This window comes from Nilaparvata lugens, chromosome 8 (genome assembly GCF_014356525.2).
Source record: "Nilaparvata lugens isolate BPH chromosome 8, ASM1435652v1, whole genome shotgun sequence".
Lineage (NCBI taxonomy): Eukaryota > Metazoa > Arthropoda > Insecta > Hemiptera > Delphacidae > Nilaparvata > Nilaparvata lugens.
Window position 1 is genome coordinate 34,843,741 of NC_052511.1, and position 23,875 is coordinate 34,867,615.

General features: G+C 33.7%; 1 protein-coding gene across 3 annotated transcripts in view; it reads right to left on the reverse strand.

Moving 5' to 3' along the window:
* The window catches only part of LOC111047355, a 69,355-nt gene that overhangs the window by 44,698 nt on the left and 782 nt on the right, over positions 1 to 23,875 (reverse strand). The window contains exon 1 of one of the 3 annotated variants that reach the window (XM_039434616.1): positions 8,496 to 8,850. The exons of 1 other annotated variant lie outside the window; for it this stretch is intronic. The gene's annotated coding sequence lies outside the window, so the exon portion shown is untranslated. Of the gene's footprint in view, positions 1 to 3,397; positions 3,805 to 8,495; positions 8,851 to 23,875 lie in introns of those variants that run through there. One more of the 3 variants, XM_039434618.1, reaches the window with a different exon arrangement.

Below are 23,875 nucleotides of genomic sequence, written 5' to 3' on the forward strand. Positions count from 1 at the left end.
ACTTCGGATGAAAAAGAGATCTTGACACTGCCAAATCTATGCGCGTACCAAGAGTGGTTGTTCTGTTTCAAACAATTTCTGTCTATGAATAATGAAATACAATTTTAATGATAAATTTATGTTTTTTAATGTGAAATACAAGGAACCCCGCCAGTATAAGTTCTTATACCTACCATAGTGGTAGTGGTAGTGGCTAGTTTTAGTACATTACACAGATATTCTTTTCTCTTGTGTATATACTAGTAATGATTATACTTTACTAAGATATTAATGTGAATTTTTCATATTGAATTTTATTCAGTTACTGTATTTTTATTATTCTATATACGACTGTATATTTCTTTTATTTTTCATATTACAGTATTTCATTTTTAAAATGTTATAATTACATAAGTTTTTAATTCTTCTTTTTTTTTAAATTGTATTATGTTGAAAGTTATTGTATTATTGTGTGAAGGAGGCAAAATGAGCTTTTACCTGGTGTCTCCATGAATAAATGAATAAACTTATAAAATCTTGATGCAAGTATAATAAAAATGGCACATATAAAAATATTCCCATCCATCAAAGGTTACATCAACAGTTGATGGTTTCTGAATTATTGCAGTAACGGTGGTTGATTTTGAGGGTGAAGTAGAATAGTTCATGGTTTTCAAGTTAGAAAGGTGAACTATATTGTCCAAGATAATTCAAATAATATGCTTGAAGCAAATTGAATAATGATTATTGATAAATTATTAGTATCTCTTTATTAAAACATCATACACAGAAGCCCGTATTGGATAGTAAAAAAACATTTTTCATCAATAATTCGATGATGATCAAATAATTAAAGTAAAACAATTCAATCCAATCTCAGTAAAACCAAAGATAAATGTGTATAATATAGTTTTATGTGTGACGGAAAAATATATGATGGAATAGAGAATCGATATAAAAAGTGCTAACTACCAGACTGGGGAAAATAATTAATTTATATGATAAGGAGTAACCATTTTCAAAATGTTATAATTACATAAGTTTTTAATTCTTCTTTTTTTTAATTGTATTATGTTGAAAGTTATTGTATTATTGTGTGAAGGAGGCAAAATGAGTTTTTACCTGGTGTCTCCATGAATAAATGAATAAACTTATAAAATCTTGATGCAAGTATAATAAAAATGGCACATATAAAAATATTCCCATCCATCAAAGGTTACATCAACAGTTGATGGTTTCTGAATTATTGCAGTAACGGTGGTTGATTTTGAGGGTGAAGTAGAATAGTTCATGGTTTTCAAGTTAGAAAGGTGAACTATATTGTCCAAGATAATTCAAATAATATGCTTGAAGCAAATTGAATAATGATTATTGATAAATTATTAGTATCTCTTTATTAAAACATCATACACAGAAGCCCGTATTGGATAGTAAAAAAACATTTTTCATCAATAATTCGATGATGATCAAATAATTAAAGTAAAACAATTCAATCCAATCTCAGTAAAACCAAAGATAAATGTGTATAATATAGTTTTATGTGTGACGGAAAAATATATGATGGAATAGAGAATCGATATAAAAAGTGCTAACTACCAGACTGGGGAAAATAATTAATTTATATGATAAGGAGTAACCATTTTCAAATTCTGGATTCACAAAGAAATCTCTATTTCATTCACCAGCAGCTTCAATGATAAAACCGTGCATCACGTTTGAGCGAAAATTCAAGAAGAAATTTTAGACGACCTCAATAAATCGAGTAGACAGTTCCAATTGAAGCAAGTTCAAGAGACGTTGCCTTCAAATAATCAAAGTTTTACGAGAGCTATTAAATCTCAAGCAGGCCACATTCAATCAGTATTTTGCACATACAGAACTTGTAGTGAATTCAGAATTCAAGTGAAAATTCAACAATATTACAGTTGAAGCTATAGCATTAGATAAAATGAGGAAAATATCATTGATGATGAGAATGATTTGATTTTTCAATTATTCAACAAATAACAGTAGGTACAATAGTTCTTCATTGTATAAATATTTGATTCATGAAATTCATAGAACTTTAAAGAATAGAGAAGGACCTACAGTTCATCTGTGAATACGATATAACTCAAATTTTTCAACTGTCTTTTGAGCTTTCTTTTTAAGTTTGAAAAGAGTAGATGCCAAGAACTTGATGCTGTAAGTCATAAGGAAAGGAAAAATAACCATATATCGTTGATGGAAGGTAAAAAGAAAGTTCTTTTATACGTCCTTCCTCAACGAGTTATAGCGCAGTACTGTGAAAAGTGATAAAAGTGATAGCTAACGGAGATTTCATAATGTAAATCTTTCAAATAAATCTAAATAATGGAGAGAAATATTTAGCTTATATTCGCCAATATCAGATAAAGTGAGTGAAATGTTATTCAATCAACTCATTTGTCATACCTACTTGCTATCTAATCCAATAGAAATAACATGAGCTTTACAAACACGTTCCCTGATAAAACGTATACAAACTGGAGAAATACAATACTAACAAGGTCGCCCCAGGTGATAATTACAGTGGTTTTCTGAGATATGATATAACTGTATTTACATTGTTTATTAAATTGATACTATCCTGTAAAATATATTTATTTATTTATCACATTGTGTATAAGTACCTGACATGAGGAAAGGCACAACAGGCTCATGCCCAAAACTGTCCCATTTCCAATTTATACTATACTGTCCAAATCAAAATGTTGGTTATGTCACTTTCACTTTTTTAAAAACAATTTACACTATTCAATACTCAGATGAACAAGCAAATTTTGAATCAAATAGATACTATTAGAGTCTAGAATCAAAAAATCTAGAACAGTAACTTAACCGGATTTAAAAAGTCTAAATTTTTGAGCTAAAAACTTCACACTTTACCCTTTACACTTTACACTTTTTCATATTCTATCACTAGAGTCAATTAGTTATTAACCACGCTGCTGAAATAATTACCTAAACCTTTTTGTACCGATAACAGGAAATTTATAATATTTTATTAATATAAAATTAATCTAAAGAATAGGCTACTCGTAGGGACGAGGCTCATGGATTTCATAATTTGTAATGGAGTTGATATTATACTACGGAAAAAGGCAATTGAATTATTTCGTTTGATAATCGATGACTTTAGCTTGTTTATTATTGGATTTAATATTTCTATTATTCATGGTACGTACCTACTTAAACAAAATAAATATTATATTTGATCATACATGAGCTATTCAGAAGTGGCTCAAGTCTTAGATTGTTTATAATCGACTTAAATTTTTAAATGTTTCTTTTAATTAATAAAAATTCTTGTTAATTTTCATATCCCAAAAGTGATTAGCTTTGATAAAATTGATGATTTTTATATAGCAAGCAAACAAGAAAGAAAACAAACACTTACTTCCCATCCATTGAATATGAACATTTCACAGTTCCAATCAATAAATCACTTCAATAACCAAATTTAATTAACACATCTTGACAAAACTGAAGAAAGTAAAGAACCGTGCAATTAGCTTGAGAGGCTTGTAGAAAATGGTATAGTTTAGAGCAAAAAGTATTCAGTCCTGAATAAAGAAAAAGAGGATCAACCCAAACTCGATTTCGAAGTTAAATAAAAAAAACCGTTGGTGAGATGAAAGACAGGGAGCACACAACACAGGACAAATTCAACCAGCTATTCTTGAATTCTGCACGAAGTTGTAAGCGCACGAAAAAACGTAACGTCCGAAGAGCTTTCCGAGCAAACGATGTCTCCTCTAATCATATGTTAGCAGTTGAAGCGCGCTCGCTGCACTGCACTGAACCAGACTAGACGCATCTCAAAAGTGTACCAACCCTACTCCCCCCACCCACTCACTGATACTCCCCCCTACCCTGCTACACTTGAGGACAAACATTCAAAGTCAAGGCTCGAATAAGCCCCGCCAAATTCTTCCCTTTTTCATACGCTTCCCCAAACTCCTCCTACAACAGGTTAAACGGTCCCAAAACTCTCAATTTGATACACTTTCAGCTTCGAAAAACGTGTCTGTGCAAGCCAGTGAAAGCTAATGACGTAGAAACATCAAAATACGTGGGTTTATTTTCGAGATAAGAAGCACTCCTTCAAAAATACTTTTGAAACTTCATCGGAATGTTGCTGCATAAAATAATGATTGAGATGAGATTCCAGATCGTAAAGTATCGCTTCAAAAATACTTTTTGACTCCAGTTCAAAATGTTTGCAGAATTACACCTGTGATTACAGGATGAGAAGTTGCTATTGCAAATGTAGCTCATAAGTGTGCAAGTGCACACTTATAACATTCATAAATACAGTATAATATGTGGAAAGGGGCCAAATTGCGGGTCACCGCACTCAGGGAAAATCAACTGACATTCTAAATTTCTGGTTCAATTTCTGATTCATATTTTTTTACAAATGAAGCCCGATTATACTGGTGTTTGTATTTTTCCACTGAATCGGTAGGCTTGTGTTTGCCAAAACAATGTGAAAATCATTGAAGATACATCTTATATTATACACAAGATGTTGAAATAACTTTGTTTTTGACCTGAATACGAACCTTGCTATTAATACGATAAACAAATCATTCAATATTCCAATTCAGCTTTAAGATAATCGTACTTATATATATTCAAGGCAATAATACTTATGAACTCAAGTATTCATGAGAATAGCAGCTAATTCGAAGATACTGGAAATTTTGTTTCCTATAGTAATAATATAATATCTTCCTTAACCAATTACCAATAACTATATGAAATAATCTTATTTTATTGAGTATATTGATGAACGGGAGGCATGTAATACTTTATATGATCTCCATCCTATTTATAACAATATCGTTTTGAATAATTATACTTGTGTGTTGGTTCTTGTAATATAGTGAGACATTACCTTTTACTATATTTTATAATATTATCTATGTTATCTTTTCTAAATGACATTTTGCTAAGAATACGATCATAGTAATATTGCCCAATGTACTTTGTAAGAATTGAATTTGAATCTGGGAGACGCAAATTTCAAAGACAATCAATCAAAATCCGATCAACCAAACGAGATACAGACGTGATAATAATTTCTCAGACTCTGAGTGTCATATGCAAGCATTCTATGGAAAGTTATTCCACGGTTAAGAAGTATTTAAAGACAGCCAATGAAAGGAATACATATGCGATTCTTCAGATTGGAAGATAGAGGTATTACTAGTCATGAGCATTATGGACATTATAAACCAAAAATAATTGCCATATTCTGGTTGTCTATGCCGATTCTTCAGCCAAGAATAATAAAAGGCTGACGTCTGAGAAGACCGTGGGAGAGCACACTAAGTTAACGAAAGCCAGAAATGATACCAGAGTCGTGTTCTAATCGATGAATTTCCAAATGCGCATTGTGATTGCAAATATAGGAAGAAGAATGGCTGACAAGGACAGAGAAGCATTTGGCAAAGTATGGTTGACAAGGACAGAGCATTTGGCCAAGTATTAAGTCCGCGTTTTGCTTGTACTTGAAAGTATTCGAGACCAAATGGCGCTCATCCAACTCATTTACAACGCCTTAGAAAATGTTTACTCACAACGAAGAAAGAAATTAAAGGAAAGGGGTGCCAGAGAGAGATGAATGCATTTGAAGTGAGACAGCCTTTCAAATGAGAGGTGGACAATTGAAAAAAAGACGAGAATAAAAACTTCACGAAGAAAAAGGGAAAGAATAGATGAGTGAGGTGGGAAATTAAGCAAAGAATGAGGGAGAGAAAGAGAAAAATGGAAGAAAGAGTTGGTGAGACGAGTGTGAGAGTGTCTGAAAGCCTTATCGATTATTCTTACTAAGAGAAGGGGAACTAGCTTAGTGTTCGATATGAAGAAGTGCTACCGTATGAATTGTGAACTAGAAGTGTTAGATACGAAAGCGCTATTACTTAAGGGATCACCAACATTTCTATTACTATAGAGCACTAATAGAATTACTCTATAGGTCTAGGGTGAATATTGGATCACCTATAACCTATATTTAAAGTAGAGGTTGGAAATAATGTTTCATTTTCTATCAACATGTAACTACCCACAATACAAAATTAATTTTTCAATTCTGTATTTTTATCTCGTATTTTTCAACTCCGTTTTCCCACGATTGATAAACAGTACATTATCTGATACCTTCAAACTCATTTAATATTTCATCAAAGTTTGATCTGTTTCAGAAATGCATTGAACAGGATCACTTTAATTTAACAGAAACTCACAGGCTCTACTAGAAAAATTAGGAGTGTTTATTCGATTTATTTTATTCACAATGGAGGCAACGGGTTTCCCTAAATATATCTCCTTTGCAATAAAATTTTTATAAATACAAATGGAAGAAATAATACAGATAACAAAAACAGTACACAACTCAAGAAATACCTCCTATGACTAGATTTTGTAAATGACAAGTCGTCAGTGAAATGGATAATTTTATTTATACTCAAATATGAAGTAATGTAACAATTTATTGAATAAATAGAGTACTACCATGGAATAAGCATTTCAGGGATTCCATGCTCTCCTTATTATACAACGTAATGGAAGAATTGACGTCGATAATGCTTTTAAAACTTGATTTCAAATCATAAAATCGCCCTATTTCATCAGAGGCTTCTCAAAGAATAGTAGGTGAGTCTTATAAATCGTAGGAGGGTCTTATAAATAAGTCGCTGAAAACCAACAAGTGAAGCACTCAACAAGGGAAACCAATGATGGATCATCGATGTGATGTGTGCTAAAGTAGCACACGAGCCATAAGTAGTATACCAAGCCATGTGATTGATGAGAAGATGAAAACTGGCAGAAAACCCAGCAAAAAGGGAAGGTGATAAGCCATTTATGGATTATACGCCCAATCGTTCATGGTGCTATCGGTTGAATCATCTATACAAAATTTTGCCACTCGATAAAATGAAAAGCTCTATCAGCATATAACATGAAGAAACCGATAGACAGGAAGAATTAGAATGATCGATACACCATTAATGCTGGTTGAGAATGGAAGCTTCGATAATAAGGGAAATCTATTAAATTGAGATCTGTTTCATCGTCTAATGGAAGAATGATTGACACCATATGAATTGAGGATAAAATGATTTAGCAGAACATATTTGAAATTTAATCAAGAACACAATACTATCTTCTCATATTATGTGTACGAACTAGACCTTGCTAAAAGAAATATTGTAGCACGCTATGTGGTATGGAATGTATAAGTTAAATTGAAAGAATAACCGTTTGGAACAATGTCCACTGAGACTCTTAGCAAAACATTGTTTTGTTTTAATAATTAATATTACATTTATTTAAGGTGAAAAAAGACACTTCTGAATAAACTTTATATTACTGCTTACATGAATTTACAATGCATCATTTAAAAACATGTCCGGAATGTATACCGAATGTTATAATATGAATTTCCTACATGAACATTAATTACCTAAATATATAATGGAAGATATCTCTCTTTTCTGACATTAGGATGATTGATGAGTGATAGAATAATAAATAATAATAAGGATAAAAACCTTTGAGACAGTAATATTTTGATAGATTTCAGGATATACTTCATAAGCACTAGAGTTTACGATCGTCAGTCTGATCGAAAGTAAACAAGAAAGAAAAGTGATTGATTGGTAGCGTGGCGTATTTACACAAAACATATTGTGTCCAATACATACCGAGACCAAACGCATTCCTCTACCAATATTTAATATGGAAAAAGGAAAAATGCAATAAAAAATATTAGAAAAAACATTGGTGATAGGAAAATGTTCTAGAATTTGCCAAGATACCTGAATATTTAATTGATTAAAACTGTCTTTCAAAATTAATTACTTGAAAGTAATACATTACGAATAATTTATTCATATTTCAAAAATAACCAATGATGAAATCATTTACTTATAAAATTGTGTTATTGTTGACTACTGACAAGCTTTTTCTGTGCTCTCAATTTATGGAAGCGTAGGAGCTGATTTTTTTTTTAATTTAGGGGGGTGCATCCACTGTCTTGGGGGGTGGGCATCCCTACGTACTGTCATCATTGATGATATTTATGAAGAATGCTGACAGTTTGAAATGGATCTCACTATAGGAATAGTCTTCTAATTTTCATAATGCTCTGCTTTATGAAGATCCCTTCATTGCAATCCTAATTTTTTTACATGACTGACCTATTTTAATGATAAATTATTTCATTCCTGTTTACCCTTCACCTAGCCTTTCCCATTAATCAAGAAACATCACAATTTCCCTACTGATAGATTCCACACTGAAAATCGTAAACCAGTACCAGAACTTGAAATAGCAACACGTTCTAATTACTGGCCGACGAGAGCAGTAAGGCGTTTAAAAATAAAGATTCCGCGTCATAACAGAAACCGTTGAACTTGGAACGTTGGCACATGGATGAAAAATTAGCCAATACGTACAAAAGTGGTTTTCAAAATCGAATGGCTTACCTCAACATTTTTACAGACTTGGCATGACCTTCTAAAACGAGCGAAAAAATCACCAATCTGCCTCGCAGGTTCAGTTTTTACTTTCACAACTTGTTAAAGAAATATCTTTAAGAAACTGATTGGTTACACGTCTTTAAAATATTGAATCTTTCGAGAAATCACATCTGAAGTTTCTCAATGGAAGTCTCATTGTAGCGCACTGTGTGACATCTCTCGAAAGACAAGCCGATCAAGAGCACTCCACAACGGCAAGAACACAAAAACGCGCAAGTTTGAAACAGATTAACTGATAATTATAAAGAAAAGAGACGATAAAACTAGAAAAGTGTGCAAGTAAGAAAGTGACTGAATTTTCTAACCGAACTAGGAACAGACTGACTTTTCTCAAGACTGCCCTGAATAAGGCCGTTGTCTCTGAATAGACAGATAATCTTATCACCAAATTAAAGCTGCCTCTTGAAACACGACTAAATGCTAGAAACAAGTGATTCGCGGCTCATTATCACGTTTGACACTGAATTGACTGTAATTTATACTTATCTAATTAGAGCCCGCTTCAAATTATTAATTAACTGAAGAAAATACTAGCGTTTATGTCTTAGGACAATGTACTTCAAAATGAAAATGAAGTATTCCTTTCGAAAATAGTACCTAGACTAGAATATAGAATATTGAAACCGTCGTAAGAATTTACGAAGCGAAAGTTTCAAATTCGGATATAATTTGGAAAAAGTTTACTTTTTCAAAAATGAAACGACAAGTTGAAAGAATGTACTGTATTGATAATGTACTGTAATGTCCAATACAGTACATTCTTGGACTGTACACTCTTGGACACAATTGGACATTACAGTACATTACCAATATAGTACATTCTTTCAACTTGTCGTTTCATCTTTGAAAAAGTATGCTTTTTCCAAATTATATCCGATTTGAAACTTTCACTGTATTGGAGACTCATACAATTTTGGTGCATGTACAATAGTCGGGGACACAATTCAGATAGAAACTTGAAAATCACAACTTTATCTTATGAAATAATCGAAAATCTATTGATTTCCACCAACAGCTATAATCACCCTTTGATCTGCACCTATCAAAAATATGATTGACGGAATAGTACTTACTCTAAGGGGATGAATTACCACTTACTAGAATGAGGAGATTAATTTATTTTTGCGAGATGAAGCTCACATGGATTTCAGCTTGTGAATAGTAATTTTGATCAAACAGCCATGTGGTTGGCGGGATTCGAGCCCACGAACAGGTACAGTTATAGCAGACTTGGACTTTGAGCTCCATTAGACAAAGTTTATTCAATTTTCTCTTACACAGAAATTATTGTCACTAACTGACAATATTACTACCAGATTATGAATTCTCAGCAACGTGAAACTGAATGAGATACAGGATAATCTATCACATATTGAAAATAAAGTGCAGAGTAATATGTTTATGTTTTTCTTTTCTGAAAAACGATTCATCATTGTCATTTTACTATCATTACGGACTATCAAAATAACGCAGAAAATTTAGCATCAAATTTCCTTACAATGATTGATAGTTATATATAACGAGGGCGCGTAACAATGTAGTTGATTATCACAACACGACGCCCAACATGTGAGAAGTAACATCATTACTGTAGCATCGAGTCCCAACATGAGAATAAGTCCACGGCAAAACCACTACTATCCTATTATATTAAGCGATCAATTTCTGTATTTATATATCTGGTTATTTTTATAACTGGTTGTTTATGTTTTACGGATCTCGAAAACGGCTCTAACGACTTTCACGAAATTTGGAATATAGTAGGTTTATGATACAAAGATTCGATTGCACTAGGTCTCATTCTTTGGAAAACTCGCTGAACGACATTAAAGGATAATTCATCCTTGAAAAACAGATGATAATTTCATCGTCTCTCGATAACAGAAGATGCTTGTGCCTGTGTGGGAGAGAGACAGAATTATTTTCAGCTGTGTAATCATAATCAATCAGCAAGAAATTTTATCTAGCTAGACAATGGTTGCGTTCAAAGCCACTGATCAATTCCATCGTGTTTTTTTTTTACATTAATCAATTTAATCAATTTGATCAACATAATCTGATTTGTTGACATGACATGATAATCCTCCTAAACTAGAATATATAATAATTTTCAAAGTTGATCATTATTTGACAATTTCAAGTGATAGTGAGTGTTATTTTGTTATGCATTCAATTTGATTTGTATATAATCTAAATTATAAATTTTTGAAATATTTGAACAGAAAATTGAACCTGAATTCAAGTGTATGGAACATAACCTACTTTCTGGACTATTTATAGTGTATAAATCAAAATTCGGAAAAGAAACAGTTTTGGGCTGTGCCTGTTAGTACTTCCCCAACCATTTTAAAGAATTGTGTTCGGTTTGTCAAAAGTCAATAAATAAATAACGAGCGAAGCTCTGTGCCCCGATATTCCTATTATATTAAGCGAGCAATTCCTTTATTTATATATCTGGTTATTTATGTTCAACGGATCTCGAAAACGGCTCTAACGATTTTCACGAAATTTGGAACATAGAAGGTTTATGATATAAAAATTCGATTGCACTAGGTGTCATCATCCTTGAGAAAACTCGCTGAACGACATTGAAAGGATAATTCATCTTTGGCTGAAACAGCTGAGACTTTTGTCGTCTGTGGATAGTAAAAAAGTGAGTGAGCGAGTGAGTATGTGAAAAATCAAAATATCGCATCCCCGAAATTCATAAGATGACGTATAGCCAGCTATGAATTATAAACACGATCATTTTAGAGAATTGTGTTCTGTTTATCTATAAATAAAAATAACGAGCGAAGCTAGGTGCCCCGATATTTGAGAATGCACTGAGCATACATTGATTCTAGCATAGAGAAACGATAGCATAACTTACGCTATTGTTTCTCTATGATTCTAGTCTACTGAGTCATGGCTTACTTATATTAGATCTATCTATAGTAGGCTGTGACAGCGTGCATATTATTATCGCAGTTGACGTCGGCATGAATAGAATCAGCTGATTAACGTACTTGAGTGATGTTGAATAGCCACCGAAATGATGATCAATTGGAATTCACTTCAAACTGGCGGCATTGGTTGAGTTGGAAGCAAGTATGTCATTTGAAGGGGAATGCTGATAGTGTCAAGTGAATCTCACAGTACATCTGAGCAGGAATGCAATTGGGGCGAGTGAAGGGTGAGGATGAGGAGAAGTGATGGAGGAGGAATAGAAGGAAGAGGAGAAGGAAGAAGAAGAGGAGGAGGAGGAGGAAGAAGAGGAGGAGGAAGTGGAGGAGGAATAGAAGGAAGAGGAGGGGGAGGAATAGAAGAAAGAAGAGGAGGAAAAGGAGGAGGAGGAGGAGAAGAGGAGGAGGAGGAGGAAGAAGAGGAGGAGGAGGAAGAATAGGAAGAGGAGGAGTAAGTGGAGGAGGAGGAGGAGGAGGAAGAGGAGGAGGAGGAGGAGGAAGAATAGGAAGAGGAGGAGGAAGTGGAGGAGGAGGAGGAGGAAGTGGAGGAGGAGGAGGAAGATAAGGAGGTGTTCTCGCATAGATGCGTTCATGCAATTACCTACTACTGATGGGAACAGAACTCAATTTCATTAATTACTGCACTCTCATCAAAGCTGGTACATTTCGAATATTATGTCAGCTGGTGAAAAGTGTTGCTGCAGATGGAATTAGCGAGACGGCTCAATCGATAATCGATAAAAATCGATACTCGATACTAAGGGAGTTGTCGTGCAACTACTGCACTGCACTGAGTGACAATTCAGCAGGATTGTTTGAAAATAGCCGCGGGAAGTGTGGGATTGGATCTTGAGGGTACTGCTGCGAAAGGGAATCACCCAGAATCACTCCAGGTGATTATTATTCTCCAGCAAGTGCTCTCTCGCACATCAAGTATAACTTACTTTCAGGCTTGAAATACAATTATTGTATTTCAAGTCTGAAAGTAAGTTATACTGAATAAAATAGTAAGGTACAGTAAAAGCTTACTTACTGTACAAGCTAGAACTGTAAGCTGATTTATACTCTGACAAAATCTTGTGTTAAATGGTACAGTGGGAGCTCAATTGTAAAAGCTACTGCTGTATAGGAGTGTTTTATTCATTTTTATTCAAACCAACATATAATTATTGAATTATGCTCACTGAACAACCTGAGACAAAAATTATTATTCTCCAAGGCGTTGATTATTCTCCAGGGTGATGGGACTTTCAGACTCGTTTAGCACTTTAACACCATGAGTAGAAAAAAGGTACAGAACAGTACCAATAATAGTGTAGTGTTTTTCAATTTAAGCCATAGAAAGTGTTTACTTGGACTCTATTTGGATTGTTATTTGGGTTCTAGAGGGGTGCAACTCAAACATAGGGTTAATTGGGTTCAATGTTTTATTGGGTAACTTAAATATGATTTAGTTATGTTTATGTATATTATATAAAGTTATTATTTATATAGAAGAGCGAAGGATAACCAAGAGCTGATAAGTGCACAATATTGGAATATTATTCATTTCATGAATTAAGGCTAGGTATTTGTACAATAGACCGTTATAAGAAGTTTCCAAAGTGAAACGTTCAACTCTCAATTGCATGCTACTGCAAATCATGTTTGGAAAAAATATCATTGTTATTTACATAGTCGATTATATACAGTTATTTGTTGTATTTAAGCTATTGTTATTTATCATGAATTAATAGGAGCTGTCGAATGCGTCTTTGACTTTGAGGTTGTGATAAGAGTGAGGAAATATTGGAAAATAAAAATGAAAAATTGATTATGCAGTTTGCATTTTTCCAAACAGATAGATCCAAAAAGAAGGGGAAATAGTGTGATCGTATTGAACAGTCTACCACATTTTATATTATGTAAGATCAAGTGAATATCTCAAAGTTTTGTTTAGATATTCCTAGCTTCAGCTTAGGATCCATCTGACACACCAAAAATGTCAAAGTTTACTTACTTTCCAGGAAGGGATGACCCTATAAGTGAGTCTCCACAAAGCCCAGACTACAGTTATCTTAGCATTTATTACACTGTTTATAAATAAAAAGTCAGAAAAGTGCAGCTTTTACACCAGATGTGGAAAGAAACTGAGGATACCATGGGTCCGATGTAAGAAGAAACAGAGCTCGAACAAATTGAGGAAACATACGTCCTCAATGAATTAATATGAGAGGAAAGATAAGATTGGTATGTTTGTTTGAAAATAATTGTGACAGTTCGAAGATCCAGTGATTGCGTTAGCTCACAGTTTCCAATAAATTGAAGACGATCAAGATAAACAGATAATTTTTCAATGTCAAGTGAGCCTTCAAGATTTGTGAACCACTTGAATTTATTTATTCAATTAAATACGTTCTTGAAAATCATGGGAGGCGGAAGAATTCCAACACTCTTGTAAATTTCAAGAAGCTTGAAGGTAGTGGGAAAAGTAATGAATAAATTAGAGTGAAAAGTTATGAAGAGACAGGGATGAAAAGAGGGTGCTCAGTCTGCACACAGTTTTTAATCACAGTGAAGAAGCTCTCTAGTTGTGAGTCATAAATGCACCGGAGGTCTCATTAAAAATACAATGAAATGCACACCAGAGAACCCCGCTAAGCACTCGAAAGATGCACTTCTTGAAATATTCATAAACTAATGTCGGCCCGTGTTGGGTGATAAAGGATGTTACTTTCCGCAGAAACTGACCTACATTGATTGAAATTCTTTCGTGTTCGCCAAAAAAAAAAAAAAAAAAACGCTGTACGGATGAAACCCAGCGTGAACTGAGTCTGGCGCTTTTGAAAAGAGATTTGTATGAAAATACCGGAACGGATATAGAAAAAAGTTTCAAAGAGATTCAAAGCTTCATTTCTTCTTCAGTGATATCAAGGGAGTCAAAAGTTTATACAAGAGAAATCTATGCTCATCCCCCTTCCAAATTCCTATTCAATGTGATTCTTTATTATTTCACTAGTGATTTCTACACGAACGTTATGAAGTGATTTCAACATTCTACCTAGACATCTTAGAACGGTTCGTTCCAAAGTTGAATAAGTTCAGAGAATCGTAGTTCAGAACTCATCAAGAAGGAGCATTTTATTATTTTAGAGGATTATAAAGAAATCGTTCGCAGAATAAAAGATGGGCGCCTGTTGACTTGAAAAGAGTTGAATAAGAAGATAAGAAATATCATCATACTAAATACCTCATAACAGTACAATTTACTTCCCAGTCAAACGGTATTATCAACAACATTATGTAAACCAAAAACTCCACAATCAATTATTGATAGAAGCAGAGAGAAGAGATATAATAGATATCTTTTTCTAATGAAGATAGACATATCTCTATGTATAAATAATCTTATATTTTATCTCTGATAGAAGATACATGAAAAATCTGTCAAAAGTAGCTATATCTCTAGATCTCTTATATTTTATTTCTGATAGAAGATAGATTAAAGATCTATCCAGTCAAAACTGGAGGGAGGATTTAATTCGAATCCATAATGAGTAAAATTCACATGGGAGTAATTTAAAATGAATAGTTTGAGTATTGTTTGCGAGTGAATTTTCAAGATCTAAATAATATGCAATTTCTATATTAAGCCTAGGTTATCAGTGTTGCAAAAAGTAAGTTTGTTGAAAATATTTTTGAAGAAGTTCATACAACAGCTCACTATTATTTCAAAATGAGCAGTTTCAATCAACGGCGACGGAAACGAACGCTTGTTTTTAATCAATAAAGTGGAAAAACAAAAAATAAAGACCGAGAGTAAATTGGAAAAATGTCAACTGCATAAGCTTTTCAGTGGCGGCAGCAGCAGTAGCTAAATAGGCGACAAGGTCTACAGACTATGATGAAGTAATTATAGGGGTGAATAGAATACAGGTACAGAAGTCCGGAGAGAGAGAGAGAGAGAGAGTGAGCGCGCGCTAGGAGACGCTTGAAACAAACTAGAATGAACGGACAAGGAGAGGTAGGGGGGAATCCTCCCTTGAATCGATCCGGCGTCCTTGCTCGACTTCCTCCCGCAGGGGGGTGGGGGGGTTCCTCTGGGGGTGTCAGTATGCGCAGTCAACCCCTCCCCCTCATCACACAACTCAAAACACCATCCACCCCCACCCCCATCATCCACAGAACAGATAACATTCAAGTCCAGAAAGCAGCAAAGCAAGGTTCAGTTGACAACGCCCTCGGAACGAACACCACTAGGTCAATCAAACAAACTTTCTGGTCGGATTTATACTCGAAAACAAAAACAGCCAAACTGTTTCATTGTCCCATTGGCCAGCAGCAATAAATGTTTATTCACTTCTCAACTGGTACATTAGAAGCCACTGTCAAGTTTAATTAATGGGTTATAAGTAATTAATGTATTGAAAGATAAAATGAATTATTGTGCTCTCTTCGCTAATAGACAAATTTCATCAAGCCAGGGAATTAATGTTCGAGTAGCAATAATTATTTTATTTCAAACAGGATTGAATTCATTCTCAATAAGAATTCAAGAACAGTTCAGTATTGAAAAAAATATATAAAAATCTTCATATTATATTGAAATAAATTAATAGATGATTGAACGGTTCAGTAGTGAATTACAATATTAGAAGTGTAATCCTGAAAATATAATATAGATCATTGAAGCAGGATTGTATCAATATAAGAAGATAATAAAATCTTCCATTATTTTATTGTCTAAATTGATAAGATTCAGATTAAATTGGAATGAATATACGTGAAAATCTGCATAATATGGAAAGTAATTGAGTAAATTAATGAAATACTATGGGCAAAGCCTGTTTTTTCTTTCCCAAACACTATGAGATTATGTGCTTATGTAATGCATAATGTAATTCATAATTATTATTAATCAAAACACTTTACAAGTAGCCAAGTCAAAAACTAATCAAACACAAAAATATGGTAACAAAAATATTACACATTAATAGCATTCATTACAATGTATCTTGTCGAGAGAACAAGGAACACAAGGATTTGGTCTAAGATTAACTAGTTCAAGCTGCATTACCTAAAAGGGTTTGATTGAGCATTATCTTTTCAAATAGACCGTTTACAAACATCAATTTTTGTAATAAAAATGATGATTGTTGAAAGATTAACTAGTAGCATGGATTAAGGAACAAAAGTGTTTTCCTTTTCTGTGCTAGTGGTAATTGAAGTCTTGAATTTCAATGATCTATGAAAAACCGCATACGATCAACTTTTAACACAAGTAGTTACAACAATTATTACTTTTCATTACTGCTTAGATTATTGACAATCATAATAAAAAATCAAGTAAGGTGATTAAAAAAGATGATACCAATAGAACTTGCATAATCCAAGAGTCCATAGCTCTCTAGCAACGATCACTCCTTACTAAGATTGGCAAAATTTTGCCAATGATGCAGCTAAATTTTGAAGGAGTAGGTACATTAGAGAAATTGACAAAATTATTGCTCATTAAGACAGAGTGTGGCATGTGGTTTCCTTCCATCAAATTGCATCATAAATGGATTCTGAGCTGATCGTCTTTCAGAGTTCACTTTTAAGTGGTCTCATCCACTTAGATCCACGAGGAACCAATAACACGACAATGAAACACAAGGAATCATGAAAGTAGGAATCCCAAGTAAGTTTAGTATCCCCAAAAAATTGTGATCGCATCAGATCAATAATTATTGTATTTACTTTCCTTACCGTTATGAAAATTGATCTACTAACGCTAGTGTTCACGCGCATATCAAGTCTACTATTCAAAGATCTGAGCCAGCTGGTGACAGGACAATAACGCTGGAGACACACAATCTCTTCATAGTGATTCAATAGAATCAACAGTTGCCAACAGTTTGCAATTGAATAATCACATTTCCTCGAATTACGAGCTTATTTTCAATTTTACTGAACATTGTACAGATTTCAATCTAATTGTACAGATTTTCATGATCAATCTTTTCCACTTGAAATTTTGTGTTTATATTGTATACTAGCCGTCAGGCTCGCTTCGCTCGCCATATCCGTCTAGCCAGGGGGCTCCGCCCCCTGGACCCCCGACTGGATTGTCCAAGAATGAGATCAGCAGGCTCGCTTCGCTCGCCTGCATTTTTCATTTGGGCATTTTTATCATATGTTAGGACAATCCAGTCGGGGGTCCAGACTAAACGGCTGGCTAAACGGATATGGCGAGCGAAGCGAGCCTGACTGCTAGTAATATAATATTCCCAGGATTGAAGTAGCAGTGCCCAATCAATTTTTCCGCGATAAATGCATTTAAATCTTCAACTTGGTGCCAACCTAACAAAGTCAACTCAACTTAATGCCAACCTGACAAAATTATTAATTTAGTTATTAATTTAGTTAGTTACCAGTTTACAACTGTTTCGAAGAGGTACTCTATCTAGATTATAGTTCTATAGTAACATATGATATGGAAATTTCAATTATAATTAAGAGATTGGGAGAAGAAGAATATACATGCTAAAAGACGAACTTTAAACCCTTAAAAACAACCCTTAGAGTTAAAATATTGCCAAAAGATTTCTTAGTGCGCCTCTAAAGGGCCAACTGAACATACCTACCAAATTTGAACGTTTTTGGTCCGGTAGATTTTTAGTTATGCGAGTGAGTGAGTGAGTCAGTCAGTCAATCAGTGAGTGCCATTTCGCTTTTATATATATAGATAAAGCCTGATAATTGAGAATCTAAAATCAAACTTTGCATAGATTGGGCGGAGCTCCTGAAATTTTTACAGATATAGGACTTGTGGCAGTTGATAGATCTTATCAATGACTATTTTTAGTATAAATTTGATCAAAATCGTTGGAGCCGTTTTCGAGAAAATAGCGAAAAACACTGTTTTTGACAACATTTTCGCCATTTTAGCCGCTATCTTGAATCGTATTTGATCGAAATTGTTCGTGTCGGAACGTTATATTGTAAAGACTTTAAGTTCCAAATTTCAAGACATTCCGTTAATTGGGAGATGATAAAACGTGTACACACACACATACACACACACACACACACACACACACACACACACACCACACACCAATACCCAAAAACCTCTTTTTTGGACTCAGGGGACCTTGAAACGTATAGAAATTTAGAAATTGGGCTACCTAATTTTTTTTCGGAAAGCAATATTACCTATGGTAATAGGGCAAGGAAAGTGATAATATGAATATATTTTTAATCTATATAGGAAGGGGGAGAAATCCCCTTTCATAACTAGATCAAAATAAAATAGCTCCTCGTGTGAGCAATTATTGTATTGGCATTGTGGATATTTGCTATCCCGATTTAGTTTTTGAGACTACACTTTCTTCACAGAAGAATGAAATCGACATTATCTTCTAATAATTTAATCAAAAGATGGAAAAGGTGTGACGGATTTGGAATAGGAGAACAAGCAACCACCACTAGGTGCTCACCAGAGCAAGCCAACTCTTGGTGTAGATAAACGCCCAGACCAAGCTCATGTTAAACAGAATACGCGACTAGAATGCTGGCCCTATTTAAAGTGGGATACTGGCATAGTCATAAGAAGAGACGAATTAATAAATACAGACGGATAATCTAAATCTCTGAATTTTCCTTTTTCAAGAATCCAGTTTCTTGGTTACTCAGTTTTATAACTATTATTGTCTACACCTAAACTATAAAACAAATTTGAACTTTCTTTTTTAAGCCTTCAAGGGCCATATGCTAACTCTACGTTTAACTCTATGTTTACTTTCAGAAATGGTTTCATTTATCATAATGTGTTTCCTACGGAGTTTAATCAAACAGCTGGCATTCCTCCGTATAAACAGAGTATCCGCATACGGGCCTAAGTGAGTTTAGGCGGGATGCACACCGGAGAAACGCGTTTCGTGAAAAAAGTTTCAGGAAACGTGAAACGAAAGTTGCTCGCAATCGACTGATTAGATTAAGCAGGGAACGTTTTTTTGTATGCATGCGCGAGTGAAACGGATTGCATGAAACAAGTTTCATGAAAGAGGGCTTTCTCCGGTGAAATGCGTTTCTCCGGTGTGCATCCCGCCTTAGACTTTAGGATGAAGAATATATTTATTTTCAACCATATATTTAATGCCATACTAAATTCCCCTGTGAGCCACACCTTATGACAAACAAACAGGGGCTGAAAACCACCAGCATGTCTAAATTGAATTTCCTTGAGTCTTTCACTAAATCGATACCCTGAATTCGACCCACCCGATATAAAAAAACTTGCAATCAAAGTTTTGTAAAGAGCCAACGCCTTATCACGTGACCAAGCTGAAGAACCACAGCACAAAGCTTTCTTAGTGGTGTTATTGGCCTTTTGTCAGCCAGTTATAGCCACCATTGGCCAATTTGCATGAGCACAAAGAATCCGTCCAGAAACCTATATGATGCAGCAGAGCAGACAACTAACATGGGAATCAATCTGAATTAAGGCTGTCACCGATCTTGTCATTAGCACTAGAAGCTTACAGCCCATTGACAGCATGCTTCATCTCCGAACATTAATTTCGGTCGTTGTAAATGGGCCATCCACTCATGCTAATAGTGGTAGGTATCGACTCACTTGGGGCTCTAAAAATCTATCAACAAAAATGTGAACTTTACAACTAACTTCTCATAAGTTCAAATAGTATAAATCATTAATAAGACCTAATGATTGTAGAGCATTATTCATTCCAAACAAACCATGAGTTTTATTGAATTTATTAATTTTTTTCATTGAAAATCACAAATCATAATTATAATATATAATATGATTGGGAGAAGACAACAGGCATATCCTAAAACTGTCTTCTCCCAAATTTTTACATTAAATAATTTAAATAATAATATTTGTTTCATGAATTTTACTGAAATTCTTCATTATGGGAATCAAGTGAGTGGAATTAAAAGTTTCAGGGCTGTTAAAATTAATAATCCCTTATTTAGGGAAAATTGATTGCTTCAAACAATAAGTACATCATCAAAATGATAGGGAAAGAAAAAAATGTATCCTTGTGCTATTCCTCTCCCAAATTTAGATAAGGTTGCACATAGTCCGAAAGAGTTTCAAGGTGTGCATGAAACAATAATTTCTAGATAGAATGAGAATCGAACACTCAATTAGCCGAACCAGTAAAACCTTACCATAGATAGAAGGTTCAACCAACCACACTATTACTGCTCGCTATACATGTACATTCCCAACACTGATATTTAGAAACTCAGTTTTGAAGAACACAAATTTCTATGAGCTTGATATTCATAACTATAAGTAGTTTTCCTTAATTAAATTGTTATTTAGGATACTCACCTTTCTAATAAACAACACATCAGATCTAGAGAATTAATCACATATCTGACCTGAATGAACAAATTTACCAACATATATTATTATTGGGCTTTCAACAATGAAAGAAGTTCATGTATATTTGCCTTCAAAAATAAATTTTATTCAAAAAAAGTAGCCTATAATCAAAATTATTTTTCTCGAATTAATTAGAGGTATCTACATACCCTTTTTAAAGGTGGTCAATAGATGATTTGATAATAATGAAAAAAAAATTGTACTACATTAATTTTTTTCCACTAACACAAGACATGAAATCCAGCTTTTCGCACTTCAATTTGATACAAATGTTGCTTGATTAAACTATATTTTGATTCTTTTTTTCAGATTATTATATAATTTGTTCTAATCAAATTGGTTCGTGATTGGAAATATGGCATACTAATGTAACAACATAAATAATAGCTAGTACATAGGTAATAACTCTGTAATAATTCATAAAGCAGGCGAACATATATACAATATTAATTCAACGCATGTACCCCAGTGCATTTCAAAAGATATAGCATTCGAAGTAAATTGAATCGCAAATAATTTCCCCCGGGACATAATTGTGAAACGAGAAAACTACTTGTTGGTTTCAACTAAGGTTGAATGTAACACAGAACAATCATCTCTATGCAGTCAGTAGAAATCAATTGTGAGACAACGACCTTTTTATCATTCAACTACATGATTATTATTATCATTTGAGACGTGTAAAATAATTATCAATATTATTCAACACTAGTTATCGTTGTTTGATAATTTTGTTTATTGATCCATCAACTCAAACTATTTATAGTTCTTCAATGTAGTTTTCCATCACCAACTGCTTATTATTAAATCACTTTTTGCTATTAAAAAGAACGACTAGATGTCATAATTTGTTACAATAAATGAATTAATCACTGACTGTGACAACGAGATCTTTCGGCAGGTCCGCCATCGTCCTGGTAGTACTCATGGACAAGTAGAAGGATAGGATGGCAATTTTTAGTATGCTGTTAATGGTGTATATTGGGTTTGTTATGGCTGAGAAGGTAATCAAAGAGGATGTGGGATTTGAAGTTGGTTTGTTCATTTAATGTACACTGTCTATTGCTTTTAAATTGGGAGTATATTTCAAATTTTTCTATTGTGTCTAGTTCTGGTCCTTTGTTTTTCATGTGTATGATTTGTAGGTCGGTATTTATGTTTGTGGTTTTCTTGTATTAGGTGGTCGGCAAAATGCAGATTCTGTTTTTGTTTCAAGATTCTGAATATGTTCCTTGTATCTTTGATTGGAAGAACTGGCCGTCTGTCCTATGTAGAATTTATCACATTCAGAGCATTTCAGCTTGTATACTCCTGGGAGTTTGAGTTTTCTATTGTCCTGGATCTTTTCTCTTTTATTGATTTGCGTGCATGATTTATTTTTTGTTCTAAATGCCACTTGACATACAGATTTTCGAAACATACTTCTTCCTATTCTGTTGGATTTGTTGTTTATGTACGTCAATGTTTTTTATTTTTGTCCTTTTCTTGTTTTTTATTTTTGATTTTTTGAAATAGTTTGGCGATTAGGTTGTGTTGGTATCCGTTTTGTTGAGCTAGATATTTTATGGTACTGAGTTCTGCTTTGTAGTGTTCAGGTGAGAGGGGGATGGTTTGAAGTCTGTGTAGAAATCAAATTTTTGAACAGAAATAATAATCAAATTTTTGATTTTTTGAAATAGTTTGGCGATTAGGTTGTGTTGGTATCCGTTTTGTTGAGCTAGATATTTTATGGTACTGAGTTCTGCTTTGTAGTGTTCAGGTGAGAGGGGGATGGTTTGAAGTCTGTGTAGCATAGATAGGAAAGCTGAGTGTTTGTGTTGAACAGGATGATTTGAGGAGTTGTGAATAAGGGTGTCTATCATGGTTGGCTTTCTAAATATGTTGAAGGAGTGTTGTTTGTTGATTTTTGAGAAAGTTAAATCTAGGAAATTGAGGGTGTTTTTATGTTCGTATTCGGCTGTAAATTGGAGCTTTTTATCAATTTTTGTTCTGTTCACAATGTATTTTATTTCCATTAAATAAGAAGATGATGCTATCAACATATCTGAATCAATATAATATTTTTTGCTGTGTGTGTTGTTCTTCAAGATTTGGTATTGTTCTATAATATTTTAGAGGTATATTTCTGCAAAGATACTTTATATTGGGGAGCCCATTGGAAGGCCGTCAGGTTGGGTACAGTATTTGTTGTTGACAGTGAAGTAGTTTTGAGTGGTAATTGTTTTTAGAACTGCTATTATCTTATGGATTTTTCGGTGGAACGTATCTGATTGTTAGTGAGAGTGTTTTTTATTATTTCTATGGTGGTGTGGATGGGGATATTTGTATAGAGATTTGTAACATTAAAGGATGCAAGGGTGAAGTTGTTGGGTATTTTCTTGTCTTTTATTTTATTTATCAAATCAATGTTATTTTTCTTATCAAACTATAATCAAATCAAAATATTATAAAATCGTATCAAACTATTTATATTTTGTTAAATTATTAATTCTGAAATGTGTCCTACTAGATCTACTTATCTGTTCATAAAAACAGGGTTCAATATCTTAATATCATGTAAGTTAACGCATTTATGGCAGACTATGCAGTAAATAAGTGAATGTTTGTGACAGCTTCAAGCTGTTTTATTCAATATGGATAGGCCTACCTACCATCCCTTTAGGGCCTTTATAGGCCCTAAGGCCTATCCCTTTTTCACTTCTATATAGAAAATTAAATAATATTACAAATACAAATCAGGGACCGAGGAAAACCCGTGTTGCAATTTAACTTGTCAAATGGAGATCACATGAATTTCTCTTTCAACTCTGGCTGACAAGTTGCATGACTGGACCTAGTTGTGCGACGTTGTCCTTCTCCTGAGGCCAATGTATTAAACTAGATATAATAGCTGTGATATACTAATACTCTCAACTCATTATTCAATACTCCAATAAGCTTACTCGAACCCTGAACTTTGATATAATATTCAAATATAAATTTTAGAACCATAAGTAGAA